Raw genomic sequence first — 19387 nt, forward strand, 5'->3', positions numbered from 1 at the left:
TGTTGTGATCCTAGGCTAGTCACTTAACCTCTGTCTACTTTGGTTTCCTCAACTGTAAAATGGGAATAATAAGAGCACCCACTTAGCAGGGTTGTTGTGAGTCTAAAATGAAAATATTTGTAAAAAGGGCTCAGCACAGTGCTGGGCACCTAGCAGGCCCTTCATAAATGCATATTCTTTCTCACCTCCCTCCCCCTCTTACCTCTACGGAGTCCCTCCAGCATGGAACTTATTCCCTCCTCATCTCCATCCTTCAAAGCCCAGCCAAGGAGTCAGTAGTCATCTTCCCCAAGATGACTTTCCTGATCTTTATATTGCTCTGATTGACATGCTACCTTATTGAGGAAGTCACATCTTCCCCATTAGGTTGGAAGCCTCTTTAGGGCAGGATCTGTATATTTTCAGCACATATAATAATAGAATAAAATAGGTGCTAAAAAGATCATAGGCTCATACATATGAAGATATAGATATTTCTATGTCTATATGTATGTCTATGTCTATGTCTATGTCTATATCTATATCTATATCTATATCTATATCTATATCTATATCTATATCTATATGTATGCAATCACCATATAAACTCTTCACCTCCATTATCCAGGCAAAGCAGGAAGCCCTGTCCCCTTCCCTTTTTATTGTTTCCTATATCTATGCTGGAAGGGATGTTAATGGCCCTTCAGTCCAACATGTTCATTTTAGAGATGGTCTAGAGATATTACATGACTTGCCCAAGATCACCTAGCTAATCTGAGGTTGGAACTGAACCCAAGTCCAAGGCACACCCTTCAACACCATGTTGCCTCACCATAATGTTATTTAATGATACTAGGAGGTGAGATCTGCCCCAGTGGATAGAAGCACCCACATGGATGAAATCACAGATTTTACTTCAAAGATCTGTGATTTCATCCATATGGGTACTCCCATTTACCAGGGCATATCTCAACTTATCAGAAACTTAATAGGATAGTCTTTGAGAGTTTTAAGTCTACAAAATCCATTCTCCTATGGCTAGTCTGATGATGGGAATCAATCTCTGAACTTAGCAAGACTGGTCCTCAGAAACACAGTCCTTTGTCATGCAGGTGCCCAAAACCTTTCCAACCTTGGAAAACCTGCCAGGGCTTATGGATGCTCTGCCGGCAGAGCCTCTGAAAACCCAGAGTCCTATTAATGGTGGGCTGAGGCACTGACAAAGCATAATTTAATATTACATTTCCTTGTAACACATCATAATTGGTTACCAACAATAACAACAGTAATTGTTGTATGTCCTTAATTTTTGAAGATGACCAATGATATCATAGATAATGTCTTGATTCTTGAATGAATTGGATTTCAGTGAGGCAGAGATGCAAAGTCATCAGCTTCACTTTTCCTGAGTCATAAATCAAGAAGACTGGCCATGCAAAGGAAAGTAGCGGATGACCTTGGCGTCTGACCTGCTTCAGCTGCCTTTGTGGGCATTGGAACAAATTGTTATCATTTGCCCATTCCACTCAGGAAAGTATTCACACAGTTAAGGTAGACATCCCCCTAACTCACCAATGGTCTTGAGGCCTGTTGGTTACCTTTACCTGGTTTAGCCCATCTGCTGAGATGGTTTTACTGAGGTGTGACCACTGCGATGCTATAGCTTCTTGCAGCCACAAGTCAGAGTTGGGTGACAAGTGGTGGTTGTTGTTGTTTGTTGTTATCGTTTGTCCTTTGTTCTCGAAGAGGACCATGATATTGGGAGGTGATATCATAACTTGCAATGAACTGGATTTAAACAAGGGAGGGTCATCAACCTCATTGTCTCCTCCAGAGCCATCTGGGTCCAGTGGCAAGATATACATCAGGATGTCTGGAGATGGTCTCAGATGTTTGAAGTAATTGGGATTAAGTGACTTGCCCAGGGTCACACAGCTAGTAAGTGTCTGATTTGAATTCAGGTCTTCCCAACTTCAGGACCAGTATTCTATCTACTGTGCCACCTAGCTGCTCCTAGCTGTTGGGTGACAGGTAGACACCAAAGGTGGATGAGCAGTCCTGAAAAGGGCTCAACAAGCCCTCACATAAGAGGTGCTAGTCTTCCCTGAACACTCCATACACCCTAGAGACAACAACAACAATATGCATGTGGATAGCACTAAATGGTTACAAAGCATTTCCACACTTATTATTTCATTTGTTTCTCATAAAAACCCTGTGAAGCAAGATAGAACATTGACCTCATTTTACAGATGAGAAAACTGAGACTCAGAGAGGGAAAATGACAGTAGCTAAGTCAAGACTTTATCCTAAAGGCTGGGGATGAGGCAGATAGAGGAGTACATACCCACTGTGGTTATCTCTGAGCCCCACACTCCCACAAGGAAGGCTCTAATGCAACAGCCAATCCTGTATCTTGTATCAAGCTATCAAGATGCCACAAACATTCCAGAACACACTCCTCCCAGCTGAGTTCCCAGTCTATCCCCTCTGGGTGTCTCTTACCACATGCTGATAGCAGGATGTCATCATCAATACTTCATGCCAGATTAAAATTTGTTCTCTTCTATTTGACAAACATTGGTTCTCCCCACTGTCTTTTCCTGTTGGGCAAATAATACAGTTGAAATTAACTACTCTTTGCTTTCAGTTGCTCTCCTTGGTTTGAACAAAACCTGGCTGTTGGGGGGCAGGGTGTGCATGCGTGCATGCATGTGTGCACGCGTGTGCACACACATGTGCATGGGTAAGTACGGTACTTGTGTGTAAGGATGAATCAGCTTCAAAAATATATCTCGCATTCAGAAGACAATACAAATTATATGGAGGTAAAGCTGACTTCGATATAAGAACTTGTTAACATTTTGAATTGTCCAACGATGAAATGACTTCTTTGAAAGGTGCTAAGTTTCCTTTCCCTGGAGTTGTTCATGCAGATATAGAGGGGATATTCCTGCATCAGCTAGGAGGCTGGCATGGCTGACCTCTGAAGAAAATAATTTTGATCATTATATTTGTGGAATTCTCATTTGGATAATGGCCATTTATTCAGCCAACATTTATTGAACATCTCCAGGACTGTGAGTGGGGCACTGTGGGGTATGTGAAGATGGATAAGATATAGCTCCTACCTTTCCACTGGGGACATGAGCCAATTAAGGAATATGATGTAACTACAGGAAGGATTTATTCATTTGGAAAGCAACTATTAAACACCTGCTATGTGCCAGGCACTGTGTTAGACACTGGGGATACAAAGGGGAAAAATGAAAAGGTATCTGTCTCCAAGGAGCTCCATTCTATTGGAGCCATGATTTGCACACTGCAGGGAACTCCTAGTATGGGAATTCCTTCCACCAAAACAGATATTGATTATCTATGACCTCATAGACAAGTCCCAGGGAGTTGCCTCAGGCATATAGAGATCAATTGACTTGTCTTGGGTCCTACAGTAGTGTCCAGAACATTTTATTCACTGGGCCACACAGCCTCATAGGAATGCTTACAATACAAAATATTTAGCATATGACAAATGCTATGCTTGGAAAATCAATAGGTAGGAGGAGGTGAGACTTGAGTTGAATTTTGAAGGACTGTTGTAGAAGGGGAATGAGAGGGGAGGGGGAACAGAAAAGGCAAGGTGAGAAGACTAGCCTGAATGTGAGAAAGAAGAAGGAAGAGAAAGAGAAAAAGAAGAAAGGATTGAAGAAAATTGGCAGCCCAGGAGAAAACCTTGTGAGGACAAAGATTTTACATGTTCAAAAAGTCAGCCAATCTTCCTCCCTGGAGTCACAGACTCACTTTATGAAATCAATAAGAAGAAGAATGGGCAGCTGGCAGACCTTCCTGACTTGAAGCCTACTACTCTATGCACTGAACTACTTGGCTGCTTTGTTTTATTCTGTATATTTTAAGTGTATTATTGTATGTCTTAAATGTATTCTTTTTTTGTTTGTTTGTTTTTGTGGGGCAATGAGGGCCAAGTGACTTGCCCAGGGTCACACAGCTAGCAAGTGTCAATTATCTGAGGCTAGATTTGAACCCAGGATAAAGCCAGTGCTTTATCCACTGCGCCACCTAGCTGCCCCTTAAATGTATTCTTGATGCTCAAAATAAAAATAAAAAAAGAATGGGCAGCTGGGTGGTACAATGGATAGTGCATCAGGCCTGGAGTCAGGAAGTATAGAACGAAGCTACCTCCTCCTCCAGGAAGCTTTCTCTGCTCTCCCAGATAAAAGTGATATCTCTCACTAGAAATGTTCCCATAAAACTTTATGTGGATTTCCCCTTTAAGTTTAGCACATCCCATCTTATATGATATTTCTCTGTGTACACACACAGCACATTCCCACATTAGATTGTAAACTCCCTCAGGGAATTTTGTAATCTTAAGAACCCAGTATCTGTTGAATTGAATGGAATCATGGGGTAAGACACTCAGAGGATCATTGATTTATAGTTGGGAAGGATCTGAGATATCAACTTGTCCAAGTCACTTTCTAGGACTTGGACCCAGACAGGAGCAGTGACTTGCCTCAGATCACACAGGCGCCAGAGTGGGGATTCCAATCCTGGTCAGCTGATGCCAAATCTGGGGCTCTTTCTGCTTTACGACACTACCCTTCAGTCCCTAACACTTGAGTCTGAAGCAGTTCAGAGGCTGCCTTCTTCCCTAAATACAGGGACTCCGAAAGAGCTCTTAGCTGGGGGTGGGGGAACAAAGAAGACTGGGATGGCAGGGAGAGGGTATCTTGACGCACTTGTGCGATGTCGCCTTTGGCTGAAGGTAAAGAGCAAAGTGCTTTAGGGCTCAGAACATGTCTGTGCTGGGCCTTTTCTCCCAGTGTTGAATATTCCCAACTGCCAAGGAAGCAGGCAGACTTTCTTGGCATAAATTTGATGATCAGAAATCTCGCGTGTAACCCTAAGCACTGACATCCACCCTCTCCTTGGATGATGCCTCACACTGACTCGGAGCTGGTGGCATGGTGGATGGGGCACTGGACTTGGAGTCAGGAAGACCTGAGTTTCAATCCTGTCTCCTGGCTGTGTGGCCCCGAGTAAGCCACTAAACCTCTTTCTGCCTCTGCTTCATTATCTGTGAAGTGGGGGTGATAATAACACCCACCTCGCCAGGTTATTGGGAGGATAAAATGAGATAATGTGTAGAAAATACTATCAAACTTTAAAGCACTATACAAATACTATTATTATTATTATTATTATTAGACTTGAAATTTTCTAATGACTTTGTTCCTCTGCAAGATAAGAAAAGCAACTGGGACTGAGGTGCCTCCTGTATTCTAGGGTCTTATACCATATTTACAGACAGGGGCTCCCAATTGGAAGAAGCCAAGAGCTCTCGAGCCTCCCCCAATTTGACCAAGATAGTCCCAAGGGGTCACTTTTCCGTCTGAAGAGTTTGCTATGGCCTGTGCCAGGAAACGTGTCCTGCCTTCTGCCTGCTGTGGCCTTGTCCAGATGGTCTGTATTTGGGGCCTGCTCGTTTGAAGGTCACTGACCTACAGAGCTACCATTTGCTGCCTTTTGCTATTTCACTTAAGATTCGTGGCGCAGAATCCTCCCATTACGAAGAGCAGCCAATGGTTATTCTTTCTGATTTTGCCTTGGTGACTGGACATCATCACAGTGGATATGGCAGAGTCACCCAGAGCAGGGGAGGCTCTGGATGCAGAGATGATGGGATGAACTATACTAACATTTCCTTTGGAAATTAGTTTCATGAAAACATATCTGGTTTGGATTTCAGATGTTATTTTTTTCCTAACTGGAGGAGAATGCAAATGGATTTGCTGTCCTAGGAGAGATATGGGTGTGGATCCTCAGTCTAACTATAAGGCTCAGGGATCAGAGGGCCTAAGACAAAGGGCTCAGGCGGTCCTACAGAGATATAATTAAATGGAAAGAAGATGACCATGGAAAAGGGACAAAAAAGACAACCATAGAAAGGGAGAAGTAGAAGTGATGGACTATTTCGGAGACAGTAATGCCAGGCCATGAGGTATGTAAGGAAGAAAGGAAGATGAGGAACATGGGCAAAACCAACCCAGTGGAATTCCTTGTTGGTTTCAGTGAGACATAGAGATTAGCGATTTGTTCCTGATATGCAGTAATCCTCTGTCTCTATGTAGAAATGGTTAGGTTGCACAGTAGATAAAACTTTGGGCCTGAAGTTAGGAAGACTTGACTGATTTCAAATTCAGCCTCAAATACATATTACCTGTGTGACCTTCGGCAAGTTGCTTAAGCTATATCAGCCTCAGTTTCCTCAATTACAACATGGGATCAAATGAGAGGATATTTGTAAAGCACTTAGCACAGTGCTTGGCACATGGTCCCATGTTGAGACAGGTACTCTAGTTGACAAATACCATAAGCCAGAATGGGACAAGTTCCTGTGACCTGTAGCCATGTTCTGATGGGATTGGGACACCTGATCCCACTGGATTCTAACAAGCTGTTATGGGGAGGGGGCAGACATTATATCAATGCACCCTGAAAAGGTACCTATTCATAGCAGCTTTATTTGTAAGAGCAGAAAACTAGAATCAACACATGACTAGTGATTTGGGAAAGCCCAAATAAACTGTGGAACATCAACATAATGGATTATGATGATGCCACAAGGAATGACACATATTCATGTAATGGGGGACTGGGCAATGAATGCTCTGGTCTTAGAGCATGCACAGTATACCTTAGCTTGTGGCAGCCCACATGCAAGCTTGGTGAGCCTGCTTCCAGGCACATGCAATGGAGGGGCTCTTTTCTCCCACTTCAGGGATCATCTGACTGTCTCTTGAATTACATGGTGGTGAAAAGCCTTTGATTTGACTGCTGAGTCAGAAGTGACTGTGTATGCAAAAAAAATAAAAAAGGTTTGAGCAGGTAATCTCTTACTCTCTTCCCTGGTGGCTTTCAAGTGAGGAAGAAGAAATGCTGTGGGCCTCTAGGTAGAGAGAGAGGAAGTAAGCCTCTCTTTCTTTTGCCTATTGTGTTTATTCTTTCCTGTTCATAGGTGACTGAGTGGCTCAGGATAGAATGGACCAGGTTATGGCCCTGCAAGCTCTGAAAGCTTAGAAAAGCCATTAGCTGTTTAGCGACCAGAAAAAGTACCAGAGTTTGCCAGTAGTGGGAGCAGGTGAGCTCAGTCAGGTACTGGGCCTTGCTGAACAAGGGAGTGATTTGTCCAATGGCCATAACATAATTAGAACTGAATCCTAGGAAGGGAGAAGAGGACTCCAAGGGCCAGGAAGTACTCCTTCCTTTGGGTTGGCAGTGGGGGGACAAGACAGGGCAATATTTTGTGGTGTGAGATTTAAAATTGGATATACGAGCATTAAACTTCCCCTTTTAACTTTTCCATTTTATATATATATATATATATATATATATATATATATATATATATATATATATATATATATATATATATATATATATATATATATATATATATCCCAGACCACTAAGAAAAAGACGCCTCTGAGCTTTAATCAGTGAGGGATTAGTTTTTATTGCTTGGGAATTAATTAGACAACAAAAGGTGATACCAATTAGGGAAATAGGAAAGTAGAAATACAAATGAATAATCTTAGATCTAAGCTTGGTCTATTTTTCCTTATAAAACTCACCGAATCCCAAACTGCCCGCCAGGCTGAGAACCAGCATACCCACAAACTGTGTGCGCTGCCACGGCTAAGTTGAAAAGCCAGAGAGTGAACTTCTGTTCCTCTCTCAGTTTTAAGCTGGTGTCCCAGAAGTTCGTCACAAAACCTGCTTCGGTACCATGCGCAATCTCTCTCAAATGATTCAGCTAAAACTTCCATTTTTTACCACAGTAGGAACTCCTAGTTTGAATCTACTCTCCTCAGGGACCAAGTAGATGTACAGGGGGAAAGTATATGCTACAAGATTGGGGAGGGGGGTGGTGGTGTTATATTTTGGTCCTTGTTATACCTTCTCAATAAATATTGGTTAGAGGCAAGTAGGTGATTCAGTGGATAGAGCACTAGACCTGGAGTCAGGAAGACCTGAATTAAAATTTGGTCTCAAACCCTTACTAGCTATATGACCCTGGGCAAGTCACTTCATCTCTATCTGCTTCAGTTTCCTCAACTATAAAATGGGAATAATAATAGCACCTACCTCTCAGGGTTTTTTTTGAAGATTCAGTGATATTTTAAAAAGTGCTTAGCATACTGCCTAGCACATAGGTGCCACATAAATGTTTTTTCCTTCCCTTCCCCTTGTAAAAGTTAAGTGTTGCTAACTGGTTCGTTAATATTGGGGAACATATCAGTGGGGTCTTGATAGCGGTAGCATTAGAAGCCACAACCTCCTCAAGGTTTCCTCTGTAATCCCAGAGGGGATCAGTAGTTAGACATCCTCTTGGAGACTTGACCAGCCAGTGTGAGTAAGAGACAGTGAGCCCACAGCCTGCTCTACGTGAAGAAAACAAAAAACAAAAAAGACTTAAATGAAGGGATGCAGAGGGAAGAAAGACAGCAGAAGGGTACTGCCACACACCTCCTGTTTACCTCCTAAGTTTGGGCAGATCAATGCCCTTCTAGATTTCCCAGCAGCCACCCAGGTACTAAGCCCATCTGCAGTTGGCTAGGCTTGGCCCTCAGACAAACACCACCTACATGTAGAGCCTGCCCCTGGGCCAGTCACTGAAGCCTTTTCAGCTTGGTCGAACCTGTCCAAGCTTTCTCTGGTCCAGGACATCTTTCAAAAGGCCGGCTGGAGGAGGCCTGGAGTGGAGGACTTGATAAGCAACAACCTCTCAGAAGGCACCCAGGAGAAAATCCAAAAGGGATACAGGAGGTTATCACAACATATTTGGTTTTGTTTGTCTGGAGCTGTGTTTTCATTGGAAACTCCCTCCAGCGATGTGAGTTGTGTCAGAGAGTTGGCTAGGGTGCCTTTGGGAGGTTATGTGACTTGCCACCACAAGGTCACATGGCCACTATTTGTCAAAGTTGGGATTTGAACCCAGGCCTTTCCGACTCCAAGGCCAGCACAGCATCCATCCATCCACAACAACATCCCACCTTGTTAAACGGTGGGGAATTTGTACTTTTATGTATATTTCATGCTGTTTTTTGTAGATGGTTAAAAAGTTCATGAGAAAACCTTTTTAAAAACAACAGCAAACATGTCCTTGTAGATGCATTCATTTTTCTCTGAATAGAAAGCTCTCTTGCCCTAAAGAAGTTCCCATCTAGACAAGTCCATTTAGATGAGGGACAACTAGGACCTACAGAGGCCTAGTTAAACAACCCAAGGATGCTTAACCTGAAGAAAACTTATGGGAATCTGATGGTCATCCTTGAGGATCTGAAGGATTGTCAAGGGGGAGACAAAGTAGACAAGTTCTGCTTGGTCCCAGAGGGTATAAACAGGAGCCTTGGATATAAAGTGTAAAGAAGCATGGTGGGTTCAGTGAAAAGAAAGTTTCCAACAATGAAAGTGGAAGGGCTCTCTTCACTGGAGGTCTCTAAGTAGAAGCAGGATACTCATTGCAGACATGTGGTAGAGGGGAATCTTGGTCAGGTTTAGGCTGGACTAGATGTTCTGAGTCCCTTATGACTCCAAGAATCTCTGACCTAATTTATTTCCTTTTTTGCTATCTGGGCAAGAAATTTAGAGCCAAATCGAGCTGCCAGACTGAGTAATCAGCTCACATCAACTGTTTCGTGGTCTCCCTTCCTTGCTTCAGCACTAAATGTCTTTATTTTGCCCTGGTCTTTTTCCTATAAGCTAGCTGGCCCAAGTCTTCTAGGAAGCACATGGTATATAAATCTTACATAAGTGAAAAATCAGGGGCTTTGAGCTTCAGGAAAAGGTTTCAGTTGCTCAGAGGTGTGAGTCCTCTCTCTGATCCCCAGATGTTCTACTCCCCATATGCTCCATACCCTGGAATTTGGACTCTCTATAATTCCTATTAATGGTAGCCTTTCGTTTATGGGTAATTGTACACAAACAGGACCCTTAACTTACACATTGTAGGTCAGGGGAAAAGCTGTGGGGTAGAGTGGAAAGAGCCCTGAATTAGGGGGTTCCAATTCCAGTTGGGTTTCTTTTGAGTTGTGTGGTCTTGGGCATGTTACATCTCTTTGGGTCTCAGTTTCTTTATCTGTAAACCAAGGAGGGGGATGGTAGTATATTAGACCATAGGATTTAGCATCTTAGAGGTCATGTAATGCAACTTCCTTAATTTACAGAGAAGGAAGCTGAGATCCAAAATGTTAATCCAGGTACACTGGCCCTAAATACAATGCTCTTTACTACAGCTCTTTATGATCCCTTACAGTCAGCTCTAAATCCAATGATCCTCTAAGTGTATTACCTGAAGCATATAAAAAAATGTCCTATCACAAGCACTCTTTATCCCTCTTCTGTGAAAGAGGTAAAATGAGTGGATGGAGTGTTGGACTTAGAATCAGGAAGACCTGAATTCAAATCCAATCTTAGATGCATACTAGCTGTGTGACCCCTAGCTGGTCACCAACTTCTGTGTGCCTCAGTTTCCAGATCTGTAAACTGAGGATCATAATGTCTGTGACACTTATCTCCCAGGGCTGTTGCTTTAAAACACTAAGGAAATGTGAGCTGTGGCTGGTTGTTATTGCTCCAGCCCTTCCCTTCCCTTGCCCATTTTCTTCCTTGGGGTGGGCTAATGAGCACACTGATCAGAGAGGGAGGCTGCATTCCTTGTTGCATCTTTCTGTGCTGGTTATTAGCCTCTGGCGGCTGACTTTTTCTGGCATTCCTCAGGCTGAGTCCGCTCCAGGTGGAAAGGTCCTTAAAGTGCAATTGGTCCCAGAATAGTATAGGCCTGTCAGAGATCTTAGGCCCTTCTGAGGCCTGCTGCAAATCTGCTAACAAATGAATGGCCAGAAAGGTTAAGTGATGGTTTGGCGAACATGTGTCGAGGATGGGAGGCACATGTCAGAAGAGTGCCCTCTTGTCTCCCAACCTGTGGGGGGCAGCTAGGGCAGCGTCGAATTGCAGGCTTTGGGGCCAGGTCAAATAACGCCGAGCAAAATCGTGTAACATGTGGTAGAGCCAGGCCTGTGGAGAGGAAAACAGCTCATAAAACGGCTGTGGAAAAAGCCTGCTGAAATCCCTTCCCTAGTCAGACCTCCTTAGCACGACATGACACAAATAAACAAAATGAACATCTTGTTCCCTTGCTTGAGGATGAAGGGTACCCATGACAACAAATGGACTGGCAGGGTGGAGGGAAAAGCCATTATGGGGCATGGGAAGGGGTGCTTCCTGAATGAGCGCTACCTCATGAACTTCCCTGCCCACTTAGCCCATCCCCATTTTTCAAATACAATTCCATTCAACCACCCTAAATACCTGCTGTGTGGCAGTGGGTCACTTAAAGAATTCTGGAATTAATCAAGGTTGTCAAACACATAAAAAAACCTCAATTAATTTCGAGCCATTTATTAAGCATCTACTATATGTGGTAAGCACTAGGTATACAAAAAGAGGTAAAACAAAATCCCTGCTCTCATTTAAATAGTTACAAAATGCCTACTTAGTACAAGGCAGCCAACTTATTATGTTCCTACTTGCTTATCTTTGTAAAATCTTTTGGAGAATAATCTACACATCTACAAAGAGCATCCTTGATGAAAACACGAGAAGGGAACAGGCAACCTTTCATAAACTATCTTCTACCACTAATCACATCCTTGCAGTCACATGAATTGCTGAGAGGTGAAGAGAATGTGTTTACTCTTTCTTAATTATCTAAAATGCAATAGAATTAAATGCAGCCTTAAAGGATCTCTTCTACTAAAGAACAGTTATGCATGTTAAGATGATACAAGATTCCTTGTTAAATGCAACTACAGACATGACTTTGTTATTAACATCATGAGAGACACCCAAAAGGTGGAGGATGTACTATTCAAGGTTTGAATGAAAGAGAAACTCCCTATAAATGTTTGTGGATGATGTTGTGTTGGTCGAAGCAAGCCCCAGACCATTCTGAGGCCTCCTTGGTGACATTCCTTGAGATCAGCCTAGCAATCCATACAGTACAAACTAAATGGCTGAAAAATACCTACAGTTCAGACTATCATATGCAGTTGTATGGGCAACCAATCTATTGAGTTAATCCATCAAACATAAATCTGAGCCAAATACGGCAAATAGGATGTGAGTTGGGCCCAATATTGAATAGAGTGAAGAGTATGGCCTGGATGGCTTTTGGAATTTCCAGAAAACTCAAGTTGTGAGCAATCCAAAGGTCAACAGAGAAATAAATGGTGGGTGCAACTTAAGCTATACCTTATTCCCAATTATGACATACATGTAAGCAGCAGCATCATAGATGTCATGGATGGGAATGTATGACTGGAGAAAGAAGTGAGCTGATTCTTTAAGTGAGGGGAAGGGATGACAGATGGACACCTTAGCATTGTACTAGTTTTCTTTTAGCATAAAAGATCCAAAGGAAGGGGTCTACCACTCTGGCCCCCCAGCATAGTGAATAGATCTGCTATGGAGATGCATGGAAAAACCTGGACAAGCATTGTATAGGATGAGAAGGCTTTAATGGATTTCAGTCTGCACTGGTGGAAGGAATACCCAGATTGATGAGACCACAGAGCCACTGAAGTATATTAAGTATAGGCAGCATATTGAGTTGGCCCTGGGGTTACAAAGATGTGACCAAGTCAGTCCTTGCCCTCAAGAAGATTATAGTCTAAAAAAAAGAAGATTATAGTCTAATGGAGAGGACAGGACACATCCACAAATAATCCTGGGCAAGTCATTTCCCCTCTCTGGGCCTCAGTTTCTTCTTCTATCAACTGATGGCATTGGATTTTACAGGAATTTATGATTTGTGGTAACTATGTTGCAAGGATAGCGGGCAAAGGAGAGATGTAGTCAAGGAACTTGAGGAAAACTGAGCAGAGAGAAACTTTTAGCTGAAGATATCAGGGAAGGCTTCACAGAGGAAGTGGCATCTGATCTAGGCTTTGAATGAAGAAAAGTATTTGGAAAGGCAGAAATCTAGACAGATGACATCGCTGGCCTAGAGGACAGCCTGTGCAGATGTATGGAGGTGAGAAAGGGCAAGACAAGCCTTTGAAAAAGCAAGATGCCTGGCTTAACTAATCATTTGCAAGTACTGAGAGGGAATACTGTTGCTTGTCCTTCGTTCTTCAAAAAGACCATGACACTGGGTGATGTCATGACTTGTACAGTAAATTGGATTTAAGTGAGGGATCAATGTCACCAGCCTCACTCTCTCCTCCACAGCCATCAGGGTCCAGTGGCAAAGTATACATCAGGACAACTGGATAACACCCTGGATGTTTAAGACCATTGGGGTTAAGTGATTTGCCCAGGGTCACACAGATGTCTGAGGTGAGATTTTAATTCAGGTCCTCCCAACTTCAGGGCCAGTGCTTTATCCACTGCGCCACCTAGCTGCCCCAAGAGGGAATGATAATAGCTGACTAGAACATCTCACTGGAGCCTCACAACAGCCCTGTAGCGTAGCTGCTATAGGTATTATTACCCTCTTTTTACAGATGAGCAGGCAGAGGGTAAGTGACTTGCCCAGGGTCACACAGTTATTACAGTGTCAGAAGGGATCTGAACCTTGACCCAGTACTCTTCCATTCTTCTCACTGTGACTAGCAGACCAAAAATTAAGGCCCTTTCCTGCTACTTCAGCTAAAGAGACAGGCATTTATTGATACTACAGCCTCATGACTAGGCTTAGAGAAACATGACTGGGCACTTCTCTGGAAATATCAGGAGAGAAAGAAACAGTATGGCTTAAAAGAACAGGACCTAGGAATCCAGTGAGCCTAAGATTATGTATGCATTCAAACTGAGTAAAGAGGAGAAACAGGAAAATCACGCAGATGACAATTCTACCTAAATTGATTTACTTGGTCAGTGCCATAACAAACTCCCAAAAAAGTATTTCATAGAGCTAGAAAAAACAATAACAAAGTTCATATGGAAGAACAAAAGGTCAGGAATATCAAGGGAATTAGTGAAAAAAATGCAAAGGAAGGTGGCCTAGCTATATCAGATCTAAAATTATATTATAAAGCAGCAATCATCAAAACTATTTGGTACTGGCTAAGAAATAGAGAGGAGGATCAATAGAATAGGTTAGGTACACAAAACACAGCAGTAAATGAATATAGCAATCTCCTGTTTGATAAATCAAAGACTCTAGCCTCCAGGATAAGAACTCACTATTTGATAAAAACTGCTGGGAAAACTGGAAAATAGTATGGCAGAAACTATGCATAGACCAACATCTTACATCATATACCAAAGTAAAGTCAAAATGGGTACAAGATCTAGACATAAAGGGTGATACCACAGGCAAATCAGAAAAGGAAGGAATAGTTTACTTGTCAGAACTATGGAGAGGGAAAGAATGTATGACCAAAGATGAGATAGAGTACATTACAAAGTGCAGAGTGGATCATTTTGACTATATTAAATTAAAAAGGTTTTGCACAAACAAAACCAATGCAAACAAGATTAGAAGGAAAGTAGAAATCTGGGAAACAATTTTTACAGACAGTGTTTCTGATAAAGGCCTCATATCTAAAATATATGGAGAACCAAATCAAATATACAAGAACAAAAATCATTTCCAATTGAGAAATGGTCAAAGGATATGAACAGGCAGTTCTCAGATGATGAAATTAAAAACACCTACAACCATATGGAAAAATGCTCTCAATCACTAGTGATTAGAGAAATGAAAATTAAAAGTACTCTGAGGTACTACCTCATGCCTATCCAATTGGCTAATATGACAAAAAAGGGAAATGATAAATGTTGGAGAAGTGGGAAAATTGGAACACTAATGCACTGCTGGTAGAGCTGTGAACTGATCCAACCATTCTGGAGAGCAATTTGGAACTATGCCCAAAAGGCTATAAAACTGTGCATACCCTTTAACCCAGCAATACCACTACTAGATCTATATCCCAAAGAGATTATAAAAAAGGGAAAAGGACCCACATGTACAAAAATATTAATAGCTGCTCTTTTGTGGTAGCAGAGAATTGGAAATTATGGGGATGTCCATCAATTGGGGAATGGCTAAACAAGTTGTTGTATATGAATGTAATGGGATACTATTTTTCTATAATAAATGATAAGCAGATGGATTTCAGAAAAACCTGGAAAGACTGACATGAATTGATGCTGAGTGAAAGGAGTAGAACCAAGAAAACATTGTACATAGTATCAACAACATTTTGTGATGATCAATTGTAATAGACTTAACTCTTCTCAGAAATACAATAGTCTAAGACAATGCCAAAAGACTTATGGTGGAAAATACTCTCCACATTCAGAAAAAGAACAATGGAGTCATAATTCAGATTGAAGCATACTATTTTCACTTTTGTTGTCACTTTTTTTCTTATTGTTCTTTATTCTTTCTTGTGTTTTTTCTTTGGTTCTGTTTAATGTGGAAATATGTTTAATATGATAGTAATGTATAACCTAACTCAAATTGCTTGCTATCCTCAGGAGGGGGGAGAGAAGGGAGAGTGGGAGAAATATTTGGAACTCCAAAATATATTTACATGTAATTGAGAAAAATAAAATAAAAAAACAAAACAAAAAACAAATGAAAGGAGAAAACCAAACTACTAGTATCAAAAATGGAAGAGGTGAATTCATCACCAATGAAGAGGAAATTAAAGCTATAATTAAAAGTTTTTCAGCTCAACTGTATGCCACTAAATTGGACAATCTAAATAAAATGTATGAATATTTACAAAATTATAAATTGCCTGGATTAACAGAAGAGGAAATAAAAGACTTAAATAATCCTATTTTAGAAAAAGAAATTGAACAAGCCATCAATAAACTCCCTAAGGAAAAAAAAAACTCCTGGGCCAGATGTATTTACAAGTGAATTATTTATTTTTTAAATTTACTTATTTATTTAGAATTTTCCCCAAGTTACATGTAAAAAAACCCAAAACACATTTTTTTCACATTGATTTTTTTAAACTTTGTGTTCCAAATTTTCTTCCTCCCTCCCTCCCCACACCTCCCTAAGAAATCAAGCAATTCAATATAAGTCATACATGTGTAGTCATGCAAAACATCTTCACATTAGTCAGGTTGTAAAAGAAAACAGACAAAATGACTTTAGAAAGAAGAACTAGCAAATAAAATTATACTTCAGTATATATTCAGATACCACCAGTTCTTTCTCTGTTGATGGTTTGCATTTTTCATATGTCCTTCTGATAGCATCCTGCTCATCATTTCTTTCACAATTACTATTGTTAACTGTATTATCCTTCATCCTATTCCCTCCCCTTGATATTTACCCTATTTTCTATCTTCTTTCACCCTATCACTCCTGAAAAGTGTTTTGCTTTTACTGTCCCCTCCCCCAAGCTGCCCTCCCTTCCATTGCCTCTCCTTCCTTATCCCCTTCCCCTACCACTTTCCCTCAGGGCAAAATATATTACTATACCCACTCAAGTGTGTATGGTATTCCCTCTTTAAGCCAATTTTGATGAGAGTAAGGCTCACTCACTCCCCCGCTCCTTCCCCATCTTCCCCTCTACTTCATAAGCTTTTTCTTGTTTCTTTTTTGTGTGCTACTTTACCACATTCCATCTCTCCCTTTCCCTTTCTTCCAGGGCACTCCTCTTACCCCATAACTTTATTTTGAATATGTCATCATGGGTGAGTTAGGTGACACAGTGGACAAAGCACAAGCCCTGGACCCAGGAGGCCCCGAGCCCAAATCTGGCCAGAGACATAAGCCACCCCTAGAAGAAAGAGAATAGTGTAGTAATATATTTTCAATTGATCGCCCACTCAAAAGTAGAAAATGGCAGACACACAGTCAGCCTACCCTGTCCTAAGAGAAGAGTGCTCACCAACTGGCAGCGGGTTCAGCAAGCTGCCAAAAATCCTCAAGTGAATTCTACCAAACATACAAAGAACAATTAATTCCAATACTATATAAACTATTTGGAAAAAGGTGAAAGAGTCCTACCAAACTACCAAATTCCTTTTATGAAACAAATACAGTGCTAATACCTAAACCAGGAAGAGCCAAAACAGAGAAACAAAACTACAGACTAATTTCCCTAATGAATATTGATGCAAAAATTTTAAATAAAATATTAGCAAATAGATTACAGCAACTTATCACCAGGAAAATAAGACAATGAATGGGTGGGCTTTGAACTAGGAATGCAGGGCTAGTTCAATAGTAGAAAAACTATCAGTATAAATGACCACATCAATAATAAAACCAACAGAAATCATATGTTTATCTTAATAGCTGCAGAGAAAGCTTTTGACAAAATACAACACCAATTTCTTTTCTTTTTTTTTTGTGAAGCAATTGGAGTTAAGTGACTTGCCCAGGGTCACACAGCTAGTAAGTGTCAAGTGTCTAAGGCCAGATTTGAACTCAGGTCCTTCTGAATCCAGGGCTGGTGCTTTATCCACTGTGCCACTGAGCTGCACCACCATTTCCTATTAAAAACACTATGGAGTATAGGAATAAGTAGAGTTTTCATTGAAATGATATGTAGCATCTATCTAAAACCATCAGCAATTATTATATGTAATGGGGATAAGCTAGGAGTTTTCCCAATAAGATATGCCTATTATCACCACTATTATTCAATATTGTACTAGAAATGTTAGCTTTGGCAATAAGAGAAGACAAAGAAATTGAAGGAATTAGAATAGGTAATGAAGAAACAAAACTATTGCTCTTTACTGATGAAATGATGGTATATTTAGAGAACCCTAGAGAATCAACTAAAAAACTACTTGAAATAATTAACAACTTTAGCAAAGTTCCTGGGTATAAAATAGACCCACATATATCGTCAATATTTCTATATATTTCCAACAAAGTCCAATAGCAAGAGATAGAAAGGGAAATTACATTTAAAATAATTGTTGACAAGATAAAATTCTGGGGAGTCTACCTGCCAAGACAAACCCAGGAAGTATATGAATAAAAACACTTTTCACACAAATAAAGTTAGATCTATTCAGGTGGAAAAAAATATGAAGTGCTTATGGGTAGGCCAATCTAATATAATAAAAATGACAATTCTACCTAATTAATTTACTTCTTCAGTGCCATACCAATCAAACTACCAAAAACCTATTTTATAGAGCTAGAAAAAATAACAAAACTTATGTGAAAGAACAAAAGGTCAATAATATCAAGGTATTTAATGAAAAAAAAAAGTAAAAGGAAGGTGGCCTAGCTGTACCAGATCTAAAACTATATTATAAAGTAGCAATCATCAAAACTATCTGGTACTGGCTAAGAAGTAGAGCGGTAGATCAGTGGAATAGGTTAGGTACACAAGACACAGTAGTAAATGACTATAGGAATCTACTGTTTGCTAAACCCCAAATCTCCCATTTCTGGGATAAGAACTCACTATTTCACAAAAACTGCTGGGAAAACTGGAAAATAGTATGGCAGAAACTAGGCAGACCAATATCTTACACTGTATACCAAGATAAGGTCAAAATGGGTATATGATTTAGCCATAAAGGGTGATACCATAAGCAAATTAGGAGAGCAAGGAATTTCAGGCCTATGGAAGAATTTATGGTCAAACAAGAGATAGAGAACATTATGAAATGCAAAACGGATCATTTTGATTACATTAAATTAAGAAGTTTTTTGCATAAACAAAAACCAATGAAACCAAGACTAGAAAGAAAGCAAAAAACTGGGAAACAATTTTTACAGCCAGTGTTTCTGATAAAAGCCTTATTTTTCAAATATATAGAGAACAGAGTCAAATTTATAAGAATACAAGTCATTCCTCAATTAATAAATGGTCAAAGAATATGAATAAACAGCTTTCAGACAAAGAAATTAAAACTATCCATAGTCATATGAAAGAATGTTCTAAATCACTATTGATTAGAGAAATGCAAATAAAAATAACTCAGATACCACCTCATACCTATCATATTGGCTAATATCACAGAAAAGGAAAATGCTAAATATTGGAGAAGGTGTGGGAAAATTGGAACATTGTGCATTGTTGGAGTTGTGAAGTGATTCAACCATTCTGGAGAACAATTTCGAACTATGCCCAAAGGCCATAAAATTGTGCATACCCTTTGATCCAGCAATACCACTACTAGGTCTATATCCCAAAGAGATCATTAAAAAGGGAAAAGGACCCATATGTACAAAAATATTTATGGCAGATCTTTTTGTGTTAGCAGAGAATTGGAAATTAAGGGGATGTCAATCAATTAGGGAATGAATGGCTGAACAATTTATGGTATGTAAATGTAATGGAATACTATTGTGTTAAAAGAAATGATAAGCAGATGGATTTCA

This window comes from Dromiciops gliroides, chromosome X (assembly GCF_019393635.1).
Source record: "Dromiciops gliroides isolate mDroGli1 chromosome X, mDroGli1.pri, whole genome shotgun sequence".
Lineage (NCBI taxonomy): Eukaryota > Metazoa > Chordata > Mammalia > Microbiotheria > Microbiotheriidae > Dromiciops > Dromiciops gliroides.